A 24,161-nucleotide genomic window follows, 5' to 3' on the forward strand; every position below is an offset into this window, starting at 1 on the left:
TTTACATTTACGGGAGAAACTGCTGCTTGCTTTTTATTTACAATGTCACCTGAAATTGAGAACAGGTGTTCACGTGGCACTTTTGTAGCTGGCGTTACAAGGTATTTACATGCCAGATATGCTAAACATTTGTATGACCATTCATGCTTCAGCCACCATTCCGGTGGACATGTTTCCATGCTGATGATGTTCATTAAAAAAAATGCATTAATTGAATTTGTGACTGAACTCCTTGGGGGAGAACTGTATGTCCCCTGCTCTGTTTTACTCACATTCTGCCATATATTTCATGTTATAGCAGTCTCTGATGATGACATGTTGTTTGATTTAAGAACACTGTCACTGCAGATTTTACAAAACAAAAAGAAGGTACCAATGTGAGATTTCTAAAAATAGTTACAGCACTTGACCCAAGGTTTAAGAATATGAAGTGCTGTCCAAAATCTGAGAGGGATGAGGTTTGGAACATGCTTTCAGAAGTCTTAAAAGAGCAACACTCCAATGTGGAAACTACAGAACCCAAACCACCACCAAAAAAAAAAAAAAATCAACCTTCTGCTGGTGGCATCTGACACAGATGATAAAAATGAACATGCGTTGGTCCGCACTGCTTTGGACTGTTATCGAGCAGAACCCGTCATCCGCAGGGACACATGTCCTCTGGAATGGTGGTTGACGCATGAAAGGTGTCGGAGAATAATAGAGTTCTCACTTATTGTTTGGGTACAGCAAATCAGATACTTTATTTTCTCTCTATCAATTGCACAGAGGGAGAGAGCTAAAAAGGTCTCTCAACAGGTAAACAATTACAGCAAGCATTTATACCTTTTGTTACAGACAATAATGAGCAACAGCTGCATTTTGTTTATACATAGGTCATTCTGATATCTTGTTTTGCTCACTTAATGTAGACTCTTAGTCTACATTCCATATTATCTACGCAAGGTCACAATAACTTCTCACACAGTTTTTTCCCCACTTGCCTCACACATTCCTCGCTTCTATAAATCTCGCGTTATTAGGGTTACAGTTTGCCTAACTTGCTAACGAACTGTTATGCATTGCATTCCCTTCCTGTCAGTTCTTTCTCTGCTTCCACACCCCCCCTTTTGTACTACTAGTACAACAAACATTTTCAAATCTCTATTTGCATTAAGTCTTGGAATTCAGATTCTACATCAGATGCTTCAACCTTAAGGGTTTTGATTGGATGTAATGACAATGCATGATGAGCATGGAAATGAAAGGTATTACTATTATTACGTTCTTTATAACAACAATAACATACTCCTAACAACAACACAAGCAATAACATTCCCATAGCAATAATATGATGGGGTTGTTGTACAGTCTTAGTCATAAAACACAATACATCATACTTAGTACATAAGGTGGACACTCTACAAGCTGTATGAAAGGCTTACTTTTCAACTTGATATATATATATTGAAGCATGTGAATTTGCCCTTGTATTTCAGAGATTTTCTGAACCTCTGGTAACAGTGAAAGCAAATTTTTAAATCGATCAGGTACTAAACTAGTCCAATTAAAGGGTATCTGGAACCTAAGGAATACTTGCAAAATTCTATCTGCAGGCCAGTAAATAATATGATTGCCTGCAGTGGTAATGAGATTAAAATGTATGTTTTGCAATGTGGTGGCTTTAACATACACACAGCTATCATTAGCTTGAAAAAAGTAAGTGTCCTGTTAGGGTAGTTCCTTGTCCTCTACCCTCCCAGCAAACGTAGTCATGAAGAGTAACAACTACTCCTGGCTTCAGTTTATGGATACACTGAAGCTGTGGGGGTTCTAACGTCCATTGACTCCCTAACCCCATCCAAATGTCAGATGTAATCCCAGGAGCACTGAATAAAAATCGATTGGGCATACCAGGAGGTCTAATTTCCCAGATGTCTCGGTGAATTACCCAATCCCACATGCATCCTCCCCATGGACCCGGCAGTATTCGGGTATGTGGGAGCCCACAACCCCGAACCGGTTCATATGCTTGGAACGAGCACTGAGAACATCTGCACTTCCACCCAGAAAGTCTCCAAGCATGTCTCCATGGCCACAGATCAGATGGTACTCCTGATGTGTCTGTAAGGGCAGTGGGCCAAGCCTGATGCTCTAGATAATTCCGAATGGCCATTAGCTGGTCATTCAGGAAATCCTGAATTTCTGAACATGCTAGGTCCCACTGAATGCCTTCCCAGCCTCAGTGATATTCAATACCATCTCTGTCAGCAACTTCTGGGTCATAGAACTAAGGGCGGAAATAACATGTAACTCACCAACTCCAGCCTGTACCTGGGTTAGTTGTGCTCCAGAAACAAGGCCAATGGCCTTCTCTAGTTGTCCCAATTTCTCATCATGTTCTTGGTTCTTAAAAATATTCCAAACTGCTGCTGCACTATTGGCCCCATCCCATAGGGATCCGGTCAAGTCTCTCTTCTTTCTAGAAGAAATAACCCAAGTCCTCTGTTGTGCTAATCTAATGGCAGCGCCCCTGTGAGCAATTTGGGTATGTAGAGGTAATCTGGAAACTGGATAAGGGCAATGAAAATTTAACAGTCCCTAGTGTAGTGTTAATCACAGTCCATTGATATCCTAATACATCTCTCTTTGGTGTAGTACTATACCACATCTGTTGGTTGAACACCTTCAGTACTTCCGGGAGGCACTGATATTAATGGCATAAGAAGGGGTGTATTGCAGTAAGGTACAGGTCACATTATTAGTCACTGGAATAATTTCTATGCAGGTAAAATTTCCAGTGGCAAAACAAACTCTGGGTATTCATTTAATTGTTCACTAATTGGGTGACCGAATAACAATAAGGGCCTCTCTCATTTAACACAGTGCAAATTCCAGGAACATTCGCTATAGAACCCATTAATTGCAATTACAGATTCTTGGGGTTCACTGGTAGTGATATCATATACTTTTATCTCCACTGATCCATTCAATTGTTCACTTATATGGGATATCCTGAACCTTAAAAATATTTTTTCAAACAATATTTAAATAAATTGCTAAAGTGTGAAGGCCTTAGTCACTGGTTTTATCAAATATATGGCATTGTCTGTATTTGGATGTGTTACAGGGGTAATAGTGTAATGGAGGAGATGGCAGGGGCAATGGCAACAAGGTGCCTTTGGTACTTATTTAAAATCCAATTAGGGAGGGCAATACATGCTGAAGGACATATCCAAAACACAGGGCGCAGCCTGTAGAATAAACCCCAAAATCCAATCAATACCACGTTCCCAAGCATGGGTCCCACAAGTTTCTTCCTGACAGTGTATAATTCTTTGTTTCTTCACCAGGGCCAGTTCTTAATGTCTCTTGTAGTCAGGAATCCCTGGACTTTGTGGTTTCAATGAAGCAAGTGTTCCTTTTCCTGAAACAGTGTGGTTTAGCATCATACAGGGCACAGGTTACTAGCACATCACCCTGTAATGGTTTTGCTTCTTCTAGAAAAATCCAAAGGCACAGTAGGTCTGTCAGTGGACAAGGGAGAGGTTACCAGCACTTCACCTTGTCTTTTTTTTTTCCTGCTGTCCAGAAGGCACAGCAGAGCTAGAAGGAGAAATAGGCTTATCATCAGTCGGAGAGTTCAAGGTGGAGGGGTCTTTTTACAGTGAGAAGCATGGGTCCAGGCAGGTAGTCCTTGGCACTTCACAGTGGTGTTGGTGGTTAACAGGACTTGGAAAGGGCCTTTCCAGTGTGGAGCCAAAGCAGTCTTTCGTTGATGGACTTTACATAGACTCAGTCTCCTTGTTTCAATGAATGGCAAGGCTGCTAGGGTCTTTGGGTAGCACTTCTTTTATCTGTGAGAAAAGAAACCTAACACATTTCATTAATGCCTGGCAGTGTTTTGCAGATCTCATAGTTGCTTGGGCATATTCAGGCCCCCCTTTTCTTGGCTGTCAGCCAAGTCTTAGCTGTAGGAGTGTCCTTGGATTGGGCCAGTGTCTTATCTTTGGACTGAGCTTGCTAGCTATTTTTTTTCAGTTAACTCATTCTGTTCTTTTTCCTTTTTCCCTTCTTGGCTTCTTTTAACCTACAAAGGAAACTTCCACTTTTCACTCATACACCTTTTCCCAATAATGAACACATACACATTGACATTATACAGTACATTAGTCTTATTATTCAGTGTATGCCATGTACACCCTTCCTGTAAAATAACTTTATTACAGAGCTTTGGAGCAACAAACCAGGACAAGCACACCCACTTTTGAGGAGTCCACTCAGTACAACCTCTGGTGTCCAATAGCTTTCCTCCCTTCCCACCATCTGGCTAGAAATCTGAGGTAGCCAGAAGGATCCCATGAGCAATATGGGAGTGGGTTAACCTTCCATGTCCTTGCTTCCAAAGATTGTTGGTATGCAAATTTTAACAACAATTTTTCAATTAAAAAAATCTGGCCAATGAAATTTCTTTTTCTTACTTAAGCAAATGTATTAGACTTTAGTATAATCACATTTTCCTGATTTATCCAAACACTTTGTATTCCAAGTTGAATAAAACAAGTATCTGCTTTTTGATTTAACCCTTCTATTTAATTTTGAATTAGACTGTCTTATGAAAATATTTAACAACAATTCTGGCCACAAGACAAACCCCACAAGATAGGACATAGAACACAAAAATAATTCCTATTGTACCAGTAAATGCATGGTACATTGAATGCTGTTCAGCTGGCATCCGTTTTCTCTGATGATCTGAAAGACAAAAGAACAGAGGTCTACCCTTCTGGGTAGTCAGTCATTGCTTAAAATAATTCCTTTATATACACATACTCTTGTTGATTTTAGACAAAACAGAGGAATTACCCCATATTTCCTTGTATTTGTTTCATAGGCAGCCCAGGTTTCAGTGGCTTCTACCTTATTAGTTAGAAAATTGCATTAATACAGATGCTTTCTGGCTTGCTTCCAAATCCAAAGCTATCCACAGCTTAAAGATTCTTACTTAAAAAGGGACACAATTAACTTTTCCAGACTTTTGATTGCCTTTTACTTCTAACTTCTGCTTTCAAACACACGGTGATCTGAAAAAGACAACACAACCTATATTGGTAGGTTTTCATTTCTTTTACCTCTGCTACAATATACACTGCACATAGTAAAGTGACAGCTCGACCACACAGAGCCAGGGGCACTGTCCTTCTATCTCTTTACCAGCTCTTTTATCTGCTATTTTGTTACCCAAAAACAAATTCAAATCTTTTATTCTCCTGGCTTTGACTACCCTGCTGCAGCCACAACCTTTGGTCTTTAGTTAAAACATTTTAAATCTTGTAAAGCATTAAGTCACCTTAAGGATTAAATGCTAAATACCATATTAAACAACACTAGTTTCTGTGTCTGGCAAAAGTATTCTCGGTTTTTGCAACTTTAAACAATACCAATTCATCTCAAACTTATAAAACACAGATCCCACAAAAACCAATAATCTATTTGTCCCGGTGCCTGGTTTTCCAGTACCAGGCGCAAGGGAGTTAAGTAAGTTGGAATGTCAAAAGATCCGGATTCGGGCTAATCAGTGCCCAGGGCTGGCCAATCCTGGGTGCAAAGCTGCAAGAAGCGTCTCTCCGACATTCTTTTCTTAACACTGGGTAAAGGCCATTTACTTAACATATAATTCAAAGGGCTATCCTTAGAGGGTTTTACCAGAGATCCACCCATCTGCCTGCTGACACTCTAACAGAGAATTACACAGAGAACAGAGGGAATTATGGCCTAATAGGATCCCATTACAGGAATTTCTACTAATACTGACCACTACAAGGGACGGGACAGAAGGATCCCAATTCGACCTTACAGCTTCATCACACGCGATGGCTTCCACTTTGAGGAATTATGAATGAGAGGCTCAGTTCCGTCCACACACCTAACGCCCAAATGTATAAGACAGAAATTCATTAATGGAGTTGCCAGTAACTGTCACCGAAATATCGGGTCCACCTAGCTGAGAGCCAATAACAGCCAGACAGGGATAAGGAAAGGTTGCTTTATTCTGCAGAAGAAAGGAGAGCCTTGCACCTTGGTACAATACACATTTTACCATTCCAATTTAGATAGGAGGGTGGGCTTCTCAACTAGCCCCCACCCTTCCTGGTCTCTTCCCTTAAACATTCTTACTCACAAGGCTCACGGAGTGCTCGTGACGCTTGCCACTTGGGCAAAATGCATGGCCCATTGGTGTTTAACTATTCAATTTTCTCTTGTGGCAAACACACTGCTGTTACAGCATATGCAAACACAAATGGTTAAATTCTGACAAGTCCCTGAAGGACCGGTACTTGCTTAGCCAGTGCTTTCTTTTCTGCCTGGAAGTCCTGGCTCAAGGCTTGCAACTTACCCTGGGCGTAGGGTTGAGCTGCTGCCTGGTTCATGATCTATGCTCTTAATTGCTCAATTCTAGTTATCAAGTACACAACTCTTCCTATTACTCCAACTTCTCTATTGCCCAGTCCTGCTATGACTGGGGTAGATCCACCTGACACCCTTCCCAGTCAACTGGGGTGGAGAGAGGAATGCTAAACCCCTCTCCGGTTCTCAGACTTACTGTGGCTGAGAGTAGGCACACTTTCATACTCACACACGTATGTCCAGACTGGCCACGTCTGTGTATAACGTTCAGAGAAGGCGCTGTGCAATCTCCAACTTGCTTCCTCTCTTGGGAGGGCAGTTCTTTTACACCCTGAGGTCTTCTGGGGTGTCTTTTCAGTGATTCCAGTCCAGGCCGGCTGCCTGTGGCTTCTTCAGCATCCCCAAACCACGCTGGCTCCAGGGTCGCAAAGGCAGACTGTTGGATCTCACTGGACAGTTAAGCTTTGCAAATGTAATTTCAGCACTGTAACTTGTATTGCCTTTGATTTGACTATGTCTATATTTTTTCACAGCCAGCTGGGGCTGAAAGCAGTTTTTTCTTTGTACTTAGCCTGGTCTGCATTGATTCTTGACCTTGAATGCTTTTTAACTTTCTCTTTATCTCTGGACCAAGCTGAATTTCAAATTAACCCGTTCCTTTCCTCAATAGACAACCCCTCAGCTCCGGTGCATACCTATGCACCTCGCATATGCATACAGGGGGCGGCAAACAATTCCCCTAAGCCGCTCTGCATCTGACCTTCCTGCACAGTCAATAAGTTCAAATGGCGTGAGCCCAACAGGGACAGATGGCCCCACAGACAGTCCTCCTCCGACACCCCAATAGAGATTTCAAAAGGTCTTCTACCTCTATGTGGCGCCATGGGGTTCGAAAGGGAACGATCCGTAGCAGCTGCCGGTACCTCTGCGGGCGTTGCCATACCGGACGAGCCCCCAAATTGTCGGAGAATAAAAGAGTTCTCACTTTATTTTCTCTCTATCAATTGCATAGAGGGAGAGAGCTAAACAGGTCTCTCAACAGGTAAACAATTACAGCAAGCATTTATACCTTTTGTTACAGACAATAATGAGCAACAGCTGCATTTTGTTTATACATAGGTCATTCTGATATCTTGTTTTGCTCACTTAATGTAGACTCTTAGTCTACATTCCATATTATCTATATAAGGTCACAATAACTTCTCACACAGTTCTTTCACACATCCTCACGTCTACAAATCTCGCGTTATTAGGGTTACAGTTAGCCTAACTCTTGCTAACGAACTGTCATGCATTGCATCCCCTTCCTGTCAGTTCTTTCTCTGCTTCCACAAAGGTCATATGAATCTTTAGAGAATCTGGCACATAAATATCTTGCGACGCTGGTTATAACAGTGCCATTAGAACACCTGTTCTCACTTTCAGATGACATTGTAGCGGGCACTAATATCTCCTGCAAATATAACCAAACTTGTTTGTCTGAGTGATTGGCTGAAGAAGTAGGACTGAGTGGACTTGTAGGCTCTAAAGTTTTACATTATTTTATTTTTGAATGCAGTTATGTAACAAAAAAAAATCTACATTTGTAAATTCAACTTTTATGATACAGAGATTGAATTATGGTACTTTTATTGGATGAATTGAAATATGCTATTTCTTTTGTTTTTTACAGTGCAAATATTTGTATTAAAATAAATAGAAAGTAAGCACTGTACACTTTGTAATCTGTGTTGTAATTGAAAACAATATATTTGAAAATGTAGAAAACATCCAAAAATATTTACATAAATGGTATTCTATTATTTTTTAACAGTGCGATTAATGATGCAATTAATCGCGATTAATTTTTTTAATAGTTTGATAGCCCTAATATATATTACAGTTCAGGACTTTATTCTGTTTGCACATTTGAAATGTAATCAACTCATGATCAGTTGTAGCCAAGCTACCATTAATTTTCAGTTCTGTGATCAGTTCCTCTTTATCTGATAAGACAAAGTCTTATAATGAATTCCCCCATGCTGGCTGAAACACTGTTGAAATTAGTATCAGAGGGGTAGCCGTGTTAGTCTGAATCTGTAAAAAGCAACAGAGGGTCCTGTGGCACCTTTGAGACTAACAGAAGTATTGGGAGCATAAGCTTTTGTGGGTAAGAACCTGGGTAAGAACCTCACTTCTTCAGATGCAAGCATCTGAAGAAGTGAGGTTCTTACCCACGAAAGCTTATGCTCCCAATACTTCTGTTAGTCTCAAAGGTGCCACAGGACCCTCTGTTGCTTGTTGAAATTAGGAAATTGTCATCTATAATGTTTAGAAATTCCAACGATATTTTAGTACTGGCAGCATGAGACCTCACCTCTCAAATTGAAGTCCCCTGTGATCACACAGCTTTTTTCCCTACACATTATAGGTAGGTGTGTGTAGTGAGGCCGTATTGGCAAACCGGGAAGTGGGCGGGCTTAGCCGCCCACTACTAAAGGCCCCTCTCCCAGCCTAGCAGGAGGGACCACTGGACCCAGTACCAAATGATTACGTGGGACAACTAATAAAAAAACAGGGAGCGAAGTGATGGTCAAAGGTTCAAAATCAGGGAACCAGATGGGGACACCGAGCAGAGAACCCCGGACAGTGCCCACTGCTCCTCGAAGGTGGCAAGGGAGCCAGCGGACGCTGCCCAGTGAAACTCCGCACGGAGACGTGAAACCAAAGAGGTGTGAAAGTAGGCCCCACAGTCGCAAAGCACCCCCTCGTCCAACATCTTCTCCCTGGTATTATAGATGGTGAGTTTGGCCAGGGCCAGGAAGAGGTTGACGAGGAGGTCTCGCGACTTAGTGGGGCCACGAACAGGGTGTGCATAAATAAACAAGTGCGGAGAAAAGTGTAGCCAGAACCTCAACAAGAGGTTCTGGAGAAGCCGGAAAAGGGGCTGCAGCCTGGCGCACTCAAGGTAAGCGTGCGCCAGGGTCTCCCTAACGCCACAAAATGGGCAGGCCTCAGGAATAGGGGTGAACCGCGCCAAGTACACGCCCGTGCTCACGGCCCCATGAAGGAGCCGCCAACCAATGTCCCCGGCGGGCCTTGGAACTAAGGTGGAATAAAGGCTGGCCCACCGGGGCTCCTCACCCTCCACAGGTAACAGATAGTCCCTCCACTTGGTGTCGGGGCGGGACACGAGGGTGAGGTGATGCAATGTGTGAAGCACGAGCGCGTACAGATAGTCCCTAGGCGCGGTTCGAAACTGGACCGGCTGCAAAGCGCGCAGCCGGCTCGGGTTATGGGAGCGGGAGAGCCGGGGGGGCTCATGGAACAGGGGCCCGAGAAAAAGGTCCGGAGGGCCCGGGGTGAGGGGTGGGCGGGGAACACCCTCCCGCAGGGCCCGCCACAGGAAGCTGAGAGCAGGAGGTGACAATGCAGCGCCCACCTCCTGGAGTACACGCAGAGGGGTCGCGAGGGTGGAGAGCCCCATGCGCCGACCAAGCGCGCGGGGATCCACCCAGTCCCCTCTGGTGTAGTCCAGGAGGTCTCCGACCCTGCTGGTTTCCGCCAGGACCAACCTCCGGCTCACCGAGGGTGACTCCGCCACCTGCACACGAAGATCGGGATTGTGCAGCAGGGGCTCCGCGAGGAGATCCGCGCCCTCGGTGGCCAAAATGGACCTGGTCGCCGAGAAAAGCTTCCAGGTCCGGAGAAGGTCCTGGTAGAAGACCGGCAGCTCCGAGAGGTCTCGCGGAAGACCTCTCGGATGAAGAAAAAGGAGCTGCCGGTCGTATCGGAGCCCTCGGAGGCAGCGGAGGAAGGCGTGCGCTAACATGCTCCATGCCGGACTACCTTCACCATAAAGGAGCCTCTGCAGGGCCTGGAGGCGGAAGACATGGACCTGGCTACGAAGGCAGACCAGGCCCTGTCCCCCCTCCTCCAGGGGAAGACTCAGAACCCCCGCAGAGACCCAGTGCAGTCCAGGCCAGAAGAACTCCAGGGCTATCCTCTGGAGCCTGGCCAGGAGTCCCGGGGTCGGGCTCAGGGTGTTGAGCCGGTGCCAGAGCATGGACAGGACAAGCTGGTTCAGCACCAGCGCCCTCCCCCGCAGGGAGAGACACCGGAGCAGTCCCGTCCATCTCCGCAACCGCTCACGCACCCTGGCCTCCAAATCTAGCCAGTTCTCCGGCGGAGAGGGATGCGCGGCGGAAAGATAAACGCCCAGATAGAGCAGCGGGCCCGCGCTCCACCGAATGGCTTGAAGCGCGGGTGGGAGGGAGCCCGCCTGCCAACCGTCCCCGACCACCAGGCCAGAACTCTTGGCCCAGTTGACCCGGGCGGAGTAGGCGGTCGAATAAACGGCCTGGCAGGCCTCCACCCGCACCAGATCCTCAGGGTCCTGGACCACGAGGAGCACGTCGTCGGCGTACGCCGACAGGACCAGCCGCAGCTCCGGCTCCCGGAGCACCAACCCTGCTAACCTCCGGCGGAGGAGGCAGAGGAAGGGCTCTATCGCCAGAGCGTACAGCTGGCCCAAGAGGGGGCACCCCTGCCGTACTCCCCGCCCAAAGCTGACCGGCTCGGTCAGGGTCCAGTTGAGCCTGACCAGACACTCCGCCTCAGCGTACAGCACCTGGAGAAAGCCCACAAACTGGGGCCCGAAGCCCAATGCCCGCAGAGTGCCCAGGAGGTACCCGTGGTCCATCCTGTCGAACGCCTTCTCCTGGTCCAGAGACAGGAGGGCGAACGACAGACCATCCCTACGTCCCAGCTCTAATAGGTCCCGGACCAAGTACAGGTTGTTAAAGATGCTCCGGCCCGGGACGGCGCAGGTCTGGTCAGGGTGGACCACGTCCGCCAGCACGGACCCCAGCCGCAGCGAGATGGCCTTCGCTACGACCTTATAGTCCGTGCTGAGGAGCGAGATGGGACGCCAGTTTCGTAAATCGCGGAGGTCCCCCTTCTTCGGCAACAGGGCGAGCACTGCTCGCCTGCACGAGAGAGGGAGGACCCCGCTCTGCAAGGACTCGGCCCAGACGGTGACGAGGTCTGGGCCGAGGACGTCCCAGAACACGCGGTAAAACTCCACGGTCAGCCCGTCCATGCCTGGAGATTTGTTAGTGGGCATGAGCCGGAGGGCCGCCGAGAACTCAGCCAGAGAAAGAGGCAGCTCCAGCCGGTCTCGGCCGCCCGCGCTGACCGTCGGGAGCTCGGTCCAGAGCACCCTGCAGGCCTCGGCGTCGGTCGGATCTGGGGAGAAAAGAGCGGCGTAGAAGGCCCTGGCCCTGCCACGCATCTCCTCCGGATCCGTGAGGGGGGCGCCGTCCTCCGCCAGGAGGCAGGTGACATGCTGTTTGGCCCCCCTCCGTTTCTCCAGAGCGTAGAAGAAGCGGGAGCCGCGATCCATCTCCCGAAGGAGACGGATGCGGGATCGAACAAACGCGCCCCGGGCCCGGTGGTCTTCCAGGGCCCGGAGCTCCTCCCGCTTCTCCCGGTACGCCGCGCGGAGGGGTGGATCCTCGGGGCCGGAGGCCAGACGCCTCTCCAGCTCCAAAACCTCCCGCTCCAACTGCCCTAACAACGCATCCCGCCGCCGGCTGGCGCCCCGGGTGTAGTTCCGGCAGAAGAGCCGCGCGCGGACCTTCCCCACATCCCACCACCGCCGCGCCGAGGGAAAGGCGCGTCGCTGCCCCCGCCAGGCCAGCCAGAACTCCCGGAAGGATGCCATGAAGCCCACGTCCTCCAGCAAACTATTATTAAAATGCCAATAGGCCGGCCCCGGCCGCTCGGAACTGAGAGAGGCCGTCACGGTCACCAGGTGGTGATCTGAGAACGGGGCCGGCCGGACGCTGGAGGCATGGGCCCGCGCCAGATGAAAACGGGACAGATAAATGCGGTCCAACCGGGAGTGGCGCGACCGGTCGTCCTCCACCCGGACATAGGTGAAGGTGGTGTCGTCGTCCGGGTGGTGGTCGCGCCAGACGTCCACCAGGGAGTGATGGTCTACGATCTCCCTGAGGACGCCCGCGGCTGCCTGGGAAGACTCAGGCCCGGAGCGGTCCCGGTCCTCGAGGGTGGTGTTAAAGTCCCCGCCCAGGACCAGGCACTCGCGAGAATCCAGAGTGCCGAGGAAGGCCGCCGCCCGCTGATAGAAAGGCACGCGTTCCGAGCCCGTGGTCGGGGCATAGACGTTGACCAAGTTCAGAACCAGCCCCTCCACACGGGCCCGGACGTGCAGCAGGCGGCCTGGCACGACCTCGGCGACCCCCAGCACCTCAGGCCGCAGCCCCGGGGAGAACAGGGTGGCCACTCCAGCCGAATGGGCGCTGAGGTGGCTAAAATAAACCCCGTCTCCCCACTCCAGCCGCCAGCTAGCCTCGACGGCCAGAGCCGTGTGGGTCTCCTGCAGGAAAATCACAGAGTACCCCCCCTCCCGAAGGAAGGAGAGCACCTGGCTCCTGCGGAAACCCACCCTACAGCCCCGGGCGTTCAACGACGCAAAGGTGGTAGCTGTCATACGGAGGGCTGGGGCAGATCCTCACGGGCGGAGGGATCATCGGCCCCCAGCGGGCCCCGCAAGATCCCGGTTTCGACTCCGAAGGTCAAAAGGGAGTCGCGGAATCTGCGGGCCCGCCGATAGGCCGCGATGTCCCGCCGACCGGACCCCCGCCCCTCCCCCAAAAGCGCCTTCACGGCCCGGAGGACGAGATGGAAGTCCCCCCAGCGCTGAAGGGCGAGCTGCACCTTACCCTGGGAACCACGGGAATCCGATAGAAAGAGGCGCAGCTCATCCCGCAGCGCGGAGGGGGAGGCAGCGGCCAAGCCGCTGCCATCCTCCGGCGGGGCCCCTGAAGGGTCCTCGCGGCCCACGGTGACGGACAAACAAGGGGCCGAGCTCCGGCGCTGCTGCGCTGGGCAGCCCGTCCCCATCCCCGGCAAAGGAGAGAGCGGCTGAGGGAACAACGCAGCCCCAACAGTGGCAGGAAGGGGAGACACGAAAACCGCCCCCTGAGGGTTGTCTGCAGGCAACGGAGATGCGACAACCCCGGGGGCGGCAGTAACACCAGAGGTGGCAAAAGGAGACACCTCGGGGACAGGATCTGGGGCAAGGGCGGGAGTAGGGGCGGGGCTCAAGACGGGAACAGGGACTTGGGCAGGAGAGGGGACAGGATCAGGGACGGGAACGGGAACGGGCTCCCCATCTCCCGCTGCCAAGCCGCTAGACTGCGGCTCCCCTCGGCCAAGGTCAGCATCCGAGGGGACGGAGGCAGCAGGGGCAGGGGAAGCCTCAGGGGCAGGAACGATGGAAGGGGCAGGATCGGGGATAGGAACCGGCCGCTCAGCAACGGCCGTCGCCCCGAGGGGCTCGGCGGCCGTGCACGAGATGGTAGTCGCGGCCAGGCTGGCGGGTAGGGCTAAGGGTTCTCCCAGGACTAAGTCGGGAGCGGCAGAGTGGGGCGAGGAACCGGGAGCAGGAGAAGGGGGCGGGACTAAGCCAGCACCCGGATCGGGGCCCGCTGGCAGAGGGTCGTCCTCCCCTTGGGTAACCGGGGTCAGACCCAGGGCCTCGATCTCATCGAAAATGGAGGCGAAAGCGGTCCCCTCGGCCCCGGCGACCTCCCCGCCAGTCACGGAGACAAAGGCCGCCCCGGCATCGGCGGCGGCGGCGGCGGGGGGCACGGACGGAGCAAGGGCCGGGAGAACCGCTACGGAAGCCTCCTCAGGTGTGGGCTCAACAAAGGGGACAGAAGTTTCCCCAGCCACTGCCACGGCATCCACGGTCTCCATGGCCGGCACCTCCTGCTGGGCACCGTCCGGGGGCGCGGAAACAGAACTAACAACGTCGGCCCCCCGCGGCATCTTTCGGGGGGCCTGCTCTCCCTCCTCATCAGAGGGGAGGGAGAGAGCCCGCGACCTGCGGGCACCGCGCTTCCCCCGGACGGTCACCCAGCCCCCCGAGGTGGAAGAGGAGGTGGAGGGCCGGTCAGCAGGGGCAGGGCCAGAGGGCAAGGGCGATGGCTCCGGGGCTCGGGGCAGCAGGGTCGGAGGGACAGCAGGGGCGAGGGAAACCTCCCCCTGGGGCGGGCCCTTCCCCGCGGCCGGCGGAAGCCGCCCCGCCCTCTCCTCCACATGCCCCGCCGATCCAGGGTCGGCGACGGCAAGGCCCGCCCGCCCGGCCGTCTCCGCGGCCAGAGCGGGAACCGCGGCAGAAGGAGGAGGGGCGGCGGCAGCAGCAGTGTCCGAACCGCCAGGGTTGCCGGCGATGACAGGGCCGGCACCCTCCCGGGCCCCGGGGGTCTCGGACGCCCCTCCAGGCCGGGCCAGGGGACAGTCCCTCCGGACATGCCCCGGCGCCCGGCAGAGGAAGCACCGGGCCTCCCCCGTTGAATAGTGGACCCGATAATGGACCCCCCGGTAGGGCACCAGGAAGGACCCCTCGAGCGCCACTCCGGCACCCGCCGCCGGTGGCAGCTGAAGCTGGACCTGCCGGCGGAAAGACAGGATGTGCCGGAGGGCAGGGTCCTTACAGCCCAATGAGAGAGAGCTCAGAATGGAAATGGGCTTCCCCAGGGTGGAGAGGGCCGGCAACAGGGCGGCGTTGGGGAGGTAGGGCGGGACGGAGGTCAAGAGCACCCGTACGCCCAGGTCCTCCAGGGGTTCCAAGGGCACAAACACGCCTCCCACCGCCAGGCCTCGTTCCACCGCCTCCTGCGCAGCGGCCACCGACGCCAGGAAGAACACGGCCTTCCCGTACATCTTGGAGGCCGCCACGATGGCCGTAGGCCCCACCACCCTCGCCAACGCCCGCACATAGGTCTCAATGTGGGGCAAGGCAGGCACCAAATGGCAACGGACGCCATGCCTCCTAGTCAGCGAGGGGAAGGGGCCGTGGTCACCAGGGACAGGCCCAAAGGCGGCGGTCGGGGCGGACGACGGGGCGGCACGCAAAGAGGCGGCGGCCACCTGGGCGTATGCTCTGGGGGCCGGAGGTGGAGCGCCACCAGAGCTGGTGGAAGGGACGGCAGGAGAGGGAGGGGCCGCGGCCGGTGTCGGGGCCGCAGCGGGGACCGTAGCCCTGCCCGCAGGAGGTCTGGCTCCACGGGCGGGGCCCTTGCCCTTCTTCCTCCCTTGGCCCTTCCTGCCGGTGGAGGGGGCAGCCGTGGCAGCGGCGGTATCCGGGACAGGGCCAGCCGAGGGGCCAGCCACTGGGGTGGGCGGGGACGACGGGGCAGGGGCAGGGGCAGGGGCAGGGGCAGGGGCAGAGTCCCCCGCCATCACAACCTGCAGCCGCTCCTCTCCTCTAGGCAAAAGACAACACAAAGGAAAGGCAACCACTCCCCCCCGCTAGGCCGCAGGCTGGGGAGGAGGGTGCCAATGGAGAGGGCACACAGAAGCGAAAAGAGAGGGGTGGGGCACAAGTGCCAAAAAAGGAAAGCCGGCTCCCCCGGCTACACTAGGGCGGGGAGGGACTACAACAACAGTAAAAGGGCGGGGTGAACAGTGCAAAAGGGGGGGGGCAACAAAATGGGGGCACAAGCGCGCGCGGGGGGGCGAAGGGAGGGGGGGTGCACCGGAGCAGCGGCTCGGAAACAGAATGGAATGTCCAGCCAGCTGCAGCCCAAGGACAAGGAGAGGTAGGAGGAAAAACTCCAGCCAGCCGCAGCCCAAGGACAGGGCCGGGAACACAGCCAGCAGGCTAGGAACCGAGGGGGGGGGGAATGGGCACCAAACAAAATAAACCGAAGGGGCTCAAAAGGAGGGGGGTAGGGTAGGGCCAACTAATACAAAGGGGGCTACAGGGAGGGGACCCCACCAGCGAAACGTAGTTGGGGGGCAGGAGAAGTCCAGGGCGAAGGAAAAGGTGCACCCACAGCGTTCGCGAAGCGCAGGCTCCGCCGTTCACTGCTGCAAGTAAACAGTCCCGGACGATGGAAATGGCGGGGGGAGCAAACAGCCCTGCCGAGGGGCGAAAAGCAGGTCCAGGTGGCACGCGGGGCGGTGGAGGGGTTGTCGGCAGCTGTCGGCGGTGGGGGTGGTGGTAGAGGGGGAGTAGATGAACGAAGGGGGCGGCACCGCTCCCCCCCCGCACCCCCTTCAACAGTCCGCTACGGGGGACGGGACAGCAGGATCCCAAGTCGACCTCGGAGCTTCCTGGCAAGCGACGGCTTCCAGTCCGAGGAATTACAAACGAGAGGCTCAGTACCGTCCACACTCCTAACGCGACTGGGGGCACCACCACCCCAGGAGCAAAGATGGCAAAGTCACTCAAAACACAGTCCTCAAACAATCCCCTCCACAATCTCCCGAACCAGGGACGCAGTCTCTTCGCACTCCGCGACGGAGGCAGCGGCTCCCACACAGGAACAGCAGCAGCAGCGAGCGGCAGTCAGCCGGCCGGGCAACCGGCCAGGCAGGCAAGCAAGCAGGCAGGTGGGCCCCCAGATGGTATCGGTGTTGGCGTTGGGGGGCCGATGCTTCTCCCTCCGGAGGCGAGGGCGAGGGGGGGGGCAGGCCGGCAAGGCCCCCCCCTCCGCACTCCTCACTCACGCACGCAGCAGCAGCAGCGGCAGCAAAAGCAGCAACAGCAGCAGCAGGAAGGGGCCAGGGAGAACGGAGGGAGAAGGGAGCACAGAAAACTCCAGCCGGCTCCCGACGGCCCCTGAGGGAGAGGAGCCTGAATTGGCACCCAAGTGGGCGGAGCCACCGCCACCTGTTCCCGCCCCCCGGAAGTCAAGGGGCGGGACAGGAAGTATAAGAGCCAGGCCCCAGCCCTCAGTTAGAGCCCAGCAGCCGGAGAGGCCAGACGTGCCGGTGCGAGCTCCGGCTAGACCAAGGCTTCCCAGAGCCAGGTACCCGGACACGGACGGACCGAGCTGCCCCAGAGCCAGATACCCGGACACCGACCGACCGGACCTCCCCAGAGCCAGGTACCCCGACGCGGATTGGCCAAGCCTTCCCCAAGCAAGGTACCCCGAGGTAGACTGGCCACCCTTGCCCCGAGCACGGTACCCCGAGGAGGGGCCCGAGCGCCCCCCTGACCGGAGACCGGAGGAGCAACCCGACCCGGACGACCCTCTGCGAAGTGAGGAACCCATGGTGTGGGACCCCGTTGCCGAGCCCAGCGGGGAGCAGGTACAAATGGAGGAGGAAATGGAAATCAGCCCGGGGGTAGCTGACCCCAGTCTAGCTACAACAGAGAGCGAACCCATGTTGGTGTGTTGCGGTCAGGACCCCACCAACACAGCGGCAGACTGACTGCCGCTCTTAGGGCCCCGGGCTGGGACACAGTGGAGTGGGTGGGCCTGTGTCCCCCCTGCCACCCCACTTAACGGGTGGCAGTCTCCCCCTCCAGCCAGCGCTCTGGCACCGCCCCTGAGCTATTGCTTGCTGCCCTGAACGAGTGCTTGTTGCCCCACCCTGACTGAGGGTCTGGGGCGTCCCGAGTTTGTCCGTGCTCAGCTCCTGATACCCAGACCTGAACCCGAGCCCCTGAACTATTGTTTGTTGCCCCGCCCTGACTGAGGGCCTGGGCCTACTAACTTTGTCTGGGCTCAGCCTGAAGGAAGGTCCTGAGCCCCTGGACTATTGTGTGCTGCCCCGCCCTGACTGAGGGCCGGGCCTGAACCCCTGACTTTACTGCTCAGCCTGAAGGAAGGTCCTGAGCCCCCTGGACTATTGTGTGCTGCCCCGCCCTGATTGAGGGCCGGGCCTGAACTCCTGACTTTATTGCTCAGCCTGAAGGAAGGTTCTGAGCGCCCTGGACTATTGGGGGTTGCCCTCCCCTGAATAAGGGCCTGGGACGTCCTGAGTTTGTCAGGGCTCAGCTCCGGATCCACGGAGCTGAGCGCCCGAACTATTGTTTATTGCCCCGCCCTGAGCTAGCGCGGGGGCTTGACTGACTTTGTAATCCCCAGCTCCGGCAGTGAGGACCGGAGCCCGGGCCTGAGTTACTGCCGGACCCTGACGGAGAGCAGGAGCTCATTGCAGAGGCCGTGTACCTTTGGCCTAGTCCCTGCCAGAGGGGCGGAACCCTGAGACCGATCCAGGCCGTGTAGTGAGGCGGCCTGGCCCCCGACGGCCCCTGAGAGGGCCCGACCCCCGCACCGGACGTTTACAGTGTGTAAGTAAGTGATCATCCTCGTAGACTTTAAAGCCAGAAGTGACCATCATGATCATCTAGTCGGACCTCCTGTTCCCTAATGTAATTTGCTCGTCTGTAGCAACAGAGCAACTGTGCCAGCTAATACCTCATCTTGTGCTTTATGTGTTAGGACAGGGGTGGGCAAATTGCAGCCTGGAGGCCACATCTGGCCCTTCAGACATTTTAATCCAGCCCTCAAGCTCCAGCTGGGGAGTGGGGTCGGGGGCTTGCCCTGCTCCATGTGTTCTGTGGCTCCGCACATCTCCCAAAAGCAGCGGCATGTCCCCCCTCCGGCTCCTACGTGTAGGGGAAGCTAGGAGGCTCTGCACATTGCCCCCACCCCAAGTGCTGCCCCCACAGCTCCCATTGGTCCAGAACCACAGCCAAGGGGAGCTGCAGGGGTGGCACCTGTGAATGGGGAAGCACGCAGAGCCGCCTGGCTGCACCTCCATGTAGGTGCCGGAGGGGGGGCATGCTGCTGCTTCCGGGAACTGCTTGAGGTAAGTTCCGCCTGGAGGCTGCACCCCTGACCCCCTCCCGTGCCCCAATCCCCAGCCTTGATCCCCCTCCCGCCCTCCGAACCCCTTGGTCCCAGACCGGAGAACCCTCCTGCATCCCCAGCCCCACCCCAGAGCCCGCACCCCCAGCTGGAGTCCCCCCATCCCACACCCCAACCCCCTGCCCCAGCCCAGAGCCCCTTCCTGCATCCTGAACTCCTCATTTCTGACCCCACTCTAGATCTCACATCCCCAGCTGGAGCCCTCACCCCATCCAGCACCCCAACCCCCAATTTCATGAGCATTCTTGGCACGCCATGCAATTTCCATACCCAGATGTGGCCCTTGGACCCTTGTGTTAGAACATTGGTCCATAAGCATTCAGAATAATTTTCTTTTGAGTTATTAGTGACTCAGAAACAAGTAATGCAACAGAGAGTACCACTTCCCGTCCCCTTGTGCCCACTCCATCCTCCCTAAATAGATTATAAACATTGATATTAACATTCCAATAGAAGAATTATCCCACTAGCAGGGCAAATCATCCCATCAAGGACAAGAGTTTACTTCTTAGCAATCTAATTTACTGCTTCTTTAGTTTAACACCTTGACCTTGTCTAAGATTACTCACAGATAGAGTGAACCAAAAAATCAATTCTTCACCCAGCTCTAAGTCACACAGTAAAGTGTTAATGTGACTAATCCAGTTGCTAGAGAAATTAATGGGAGTTTTCAAAATTGATTCGAAGTGGCATTGGATTGAGCCCAATGTGAGTAAGAGTGGCAGAATCTGGCTTGTAAGTGATTTGACCAAGGTCATTAAGGAAGTTTGTGGCAGTCCTGGAACAGAACTCAGGCTCTCTTTTTACCACCCAATCCTGTATTTTAAACACATTCCTCCCAGAATACGCAGACAGGGGGTTAAAATATATAACTGCTTTGTTAATTCATTCTTTTGTTCATTAGTATTTTAACAGCACTTTGGAACTGTAAAGTGCTTCTGTATTTCTATCATTATTAGTGTACTATATAACAGTATAGTGATATTTCAGAACACAAAGTAGGAAGGTAAGATTGACCAAAAACTTCAATACTTGGTTACAGAAATAATTACACTGCTCTACAGCCAAAATGCTTCTGAAATAAATGTAGTCAAACTTTACTAATTCTGGGTCACTGAGAATGAAAACGATGCTTAAAATTGTTGATTGGCTCTAGTTTTCACGATATGCTATTGGGTCAGTATATACGACCCTTGACTTGGGAATGGCGGAGGATAAGTGAGTTATAAAGGGAAGGGATCTCAATTTAAACCAGAAATGACTAAAATACATCTTTGACTGGATCTATGAATAAATCTATGACTGGGTTTGGACAGTACTTGCTTTTTAAACAAAACAATGAATGATGCAATCTGAAGCTGCATTGCATGTATTGCGTCATACATGATATGAATTGCATCATTTTATTCTTAGAAGTCATGGATGATGCAATCATAATGAAGCTTACATCACTCTGCTGAACAAATTGCCCTATATCAGCTCTAGAAATCATACAGTGTCGTGCTCTCTTATTTGTCAGTGTTTGATTTTGCAAAGGGACACATTTCTGTTTAGCCAAAGTGAGCAGAGATGCCTTGTACTTGTGTGAACAGTGCAGATAACTTCTGCTATGTTGTGGTGAAGTGATTTTTGCATCACAAAAGCGCTGTATAACCACTATGGTTAAGAAAGCCTATCACCTTTATTTTGGCTTCAAAATTGGAGATCAGGACAAGAGGTCGGCCCCTCACATATGCTGCAACACTTGTGCAACAAATCTTCGCCAGTGGCTGAACAGGAAAAGGAAATCTATGCCTTTGCCTTTTGCAGTGCCAAGGATTTGGAGAGAGCCAACAGATCATACCAGCAATTGTTACTTCTGCATGGTGCCTCCAGTTGGGAAAGGTGTGTCAAAGAAGAAAAAGTGGACTGTGCATTATCCAAACATTCCAATCAGCTATACGCCCAGTACCCCATGGAGAACTACCAGTTCCTGATGCACCAGAATCATTCTCACTTGAGTCAGACAAGGAAGAGGAAGAGGATGAAACTTCTGGTCCTGAACCATCAATGTCACAGGACCCACATTTTCTCCCATCCTTCTCCTCTGAACCACACCTCATAACACAAGGTGAACTGAATGACCTTGTCAGGGATTTGGAACTACCCAAGAGTAAGGCAGAGCTGTTGGGCTCCAGACTACAGCAGTGGAATCTCCTGGCAAGTGATGTTAGGGTTTCCATGACCGTCAAAAGGATCTTGTCCCATTCTTCTTCATGGAAGGTGATCTTATAAGCCTGCAACAACATCGATGGTGTGATGGCAGCCCTCAACATCGTTCACGATCCAGATGAGTGGAGACTTTTCATTGATTCATCGAAGATGAGTCCTAAAACTGTTTTACTGCATAATGGCAATGTTTTGCCATCAATTCCAGTTGGTCATGCAGTCCATATGAAGGAAACCTATTACAACATGAAACGACTTTTGAGGTGCATAAACTATGACCGACATCAGTGGCAGCTTTGTGGCGATTTGAAGGTTGTTGCTCTCTTGCTTGGTCTGCAGACTGGATACACAAAGTACTGCTGTTTTCTCTGCGAATGGGATAGTCGTGCAAGCGATTCCCACTACATCAAGAAAGATTGGCCACTCCGACAGTCATTGGAGCCTGGGAGGAAGTGTTCAGCATCCACCACTTGTTGAATCAAGGAAGATTTTGTTACCACCCTTACACATCAAGCTGGGTCTGATGAAGAACTTTGTCAAGGCCATTGACAAAACACAAGCATTTTTCAAGTACCTCCGTGGAAAATTTCCAAGGTTAAGTGAAGCTAAGATAAAGGAAGATGTCTTTGTTGGTCCTCAGATTCGTGAACTTCTTCGAGATGATGCATTTGATCATGCACTGCGTGGCAAGGAAAAGACGGCATGGAAAGCCTTCCAGTTAGTGGCAATAAATTTTCTCAGAAACAACAAGGCAGACAACTACAGGTTGTTGGTGGAAAACCTCCTCAAGGCATACAAAAGCCTTGGTTGCAACATGTCACTAAAGATACATTTTTTGCACTCTCATCTAGATTTTTTTTCCACCGAACTGCGGAGCAGTGAGCGACGAGCACGGCGAGCGATTTCACCAGGACATTGCAACAACGGAGAAACGCTATCAGGGCAAATGGAGCCCATCAATGCTTGCTGACTGTTGCTGGACAGTGACAAGAGATGCTCCATTTAATGAATACAAGAGACAAGCCAAGAAGCACCAAGTAGACACTGAATAGGACTAAACTATGTACATAATAGTTTTTTGCCTTTTGTTTCATAATAAATTTTATTTATATAACCCTTTTGCTGATTTTTAAAGTGTTACATAAACAGGACAGGTGAAATATTATCATGTAAAGCAACCATAAACACATGAAAAGACCTAGGTTTACAATTTATGATTAAAACTCTACTATCTACACCATATACATAGACATAAAATGTAAAAACTTAAATATCTTAGAAACAGTAGCCAATCTTTTGTTTTAATTGTCATATTTGAATTCAGCACAAAAAAATACATAATAAATAGCACATTTTATCTCTGAAGCAGACCACTTCGCAAAAATTATAGACCAGTGTTATCAGTAGGTATGAAATAAATTGGATTCTAGATTAAGCTTGCTGGGGATCTTATGTCCTTTTCAAACCTTTCCTATCTCTTGATTATAGAGTGAGAAATCTTCGCATCATCACTTGCATGGTGGTATACTATGCTAAAGCAAGCTCTAATAATTGCTAAGGATGAACATGCAGATCACTAAAAGATCTCAAAGCCTGATGGGCATCACCGAGATTGCTAGTTTTCTTTACCTCCTTTGACTGGGTACTATTGTTTTAGCCTCAGTGTTCTGTACTTAGGGTTAGCATATGTCTGGATTTTCATGGGCATGACCTAGTTTTTCATCCTCTGCCCTCCATCCAGGTGGATTTTTGAAATAAGAGATAATATCTGGGATTTTTCTGCTCCTAACACTGCAACTCAGAAAAAGCCATCTCTGCACCCTGATTGCTCCCTCCCCTGAAACTGAAGCTTTCAGATCATAGAATCATAAAATATCAGGGTTGGAAGGGACCTCAGGAGGTCATCTAGTCCAACCCCCTGCTCAAAGCAGGACCAATCCTGAACTAAATCATCCCAGCCAGGCCTTTGTCAAGCCTGATCTTAAAAACCTCTAAGGAAGGAGATTCCATCACCTCCCTAGGTAACCCATTCTAGTGCTTCACCATCCTCCTAGTGAAAAAGTTTTTCCTAATATCCAACCTAAACCTCCCCCACTGCAACTTGAATCTGTTACTCCTTGTTCTGCCATCTGGTACCACTGAGAACAGTCTAGATCCATCCTCTTTGGAAGCCCTTTTCAGGTAGTTGAAAACAGCTATCAAATCCCCCCTCATTCTTCTCTTCTGCAGACTAAACAATCCCAGTTCCCTCAGCCTCTCCTCATAAATCATATGTTCCAGTCCCCTAATCATTTTTGTTGAACTCTTCTGGACTCTTTCCAATTTTTCCGCATCCTTCTTGTAGTGTGGGGCCCAAAACTAAACACAGTACTCCTGATGAGGCCTCACCAATGCCGAATAGAGGGGAATGATCACATCCCTCGATGTGCTGGCAATGCCCCTACTTATGCAGCCCCCAAAAAAGCCGAAAAAGATTGTGAGGGGAATATCTCCTACCTCCTGTAAGGGAACGAAGAGGGCTGGGGGTGATCTATGACCTGTGCCTTGGGAAGTCAGGCCCCAGCTCAAGTTGAGTGGTGCAGCCCATCCCACACTTCGCCTGTGACTCCGGATAGCAGCACAGTCCACGGCCAGCTTCAGGTGCCATCGATGCCCAGAGCCCTTCAAGATGCCCAGATCCCACCTACCCTGGCTCCACCAGGCCCACCAGGTAAGCAGAACCTCCAAGAGCCTCTCAGCTGGGCTGCCTGCCCTGCCACAGGGCCTCAGAGGCTGTCTGGGTGTGTTGAAAGCATCAGGGCCAGGACCCAGCTCCCTGCACTGGGGAGTAGGAGAGGTCCGCAGGAAGGTGCTGACTGACAGGCTGGTGCTGGGTCCCAGGCCTGTGCC

General features: G+C 52.1%; 1 long non-coding RNA gene across 1 annotated transcript; it reads right to left on the bottom strand.

The window, feature by feature from the left end:
- Positions 1–691: 691 nt before the first annotated feature.
- LOC128830371 (uncharacterized) lies at positions 692–6,823 on the bottom strand. Its single transcript, XR_008443565.1, has 3 exons — positions 6,617–6,823; positions 5,795–5,905; positions 692–5,063 (listed from the first exon to the last, which is right to left on the bottom strand). It is a non-coding gene; the product is annotated as an uncharacterized LOC128830371 (long non-coding RNA).
- Between the last annotated feature and the right edge of the window lie 17,338 nt (positions 6,824–24,161).

The sequence above is a fragment of the Malaclemys terrapin genome, chromosome 1 (assembly GCF_027887155.1).
Source record: "Malaclemys terrapin pileata isolate rMalTer1 chromosome 1, rMalTer1.hap1, whole genome shotgun sequence".
Lineage (NCBI taxonomy): Eukaryota > Metazoa > Chordata > Testudines > Emydidae > Malaclemys > Malaclemys terrapin.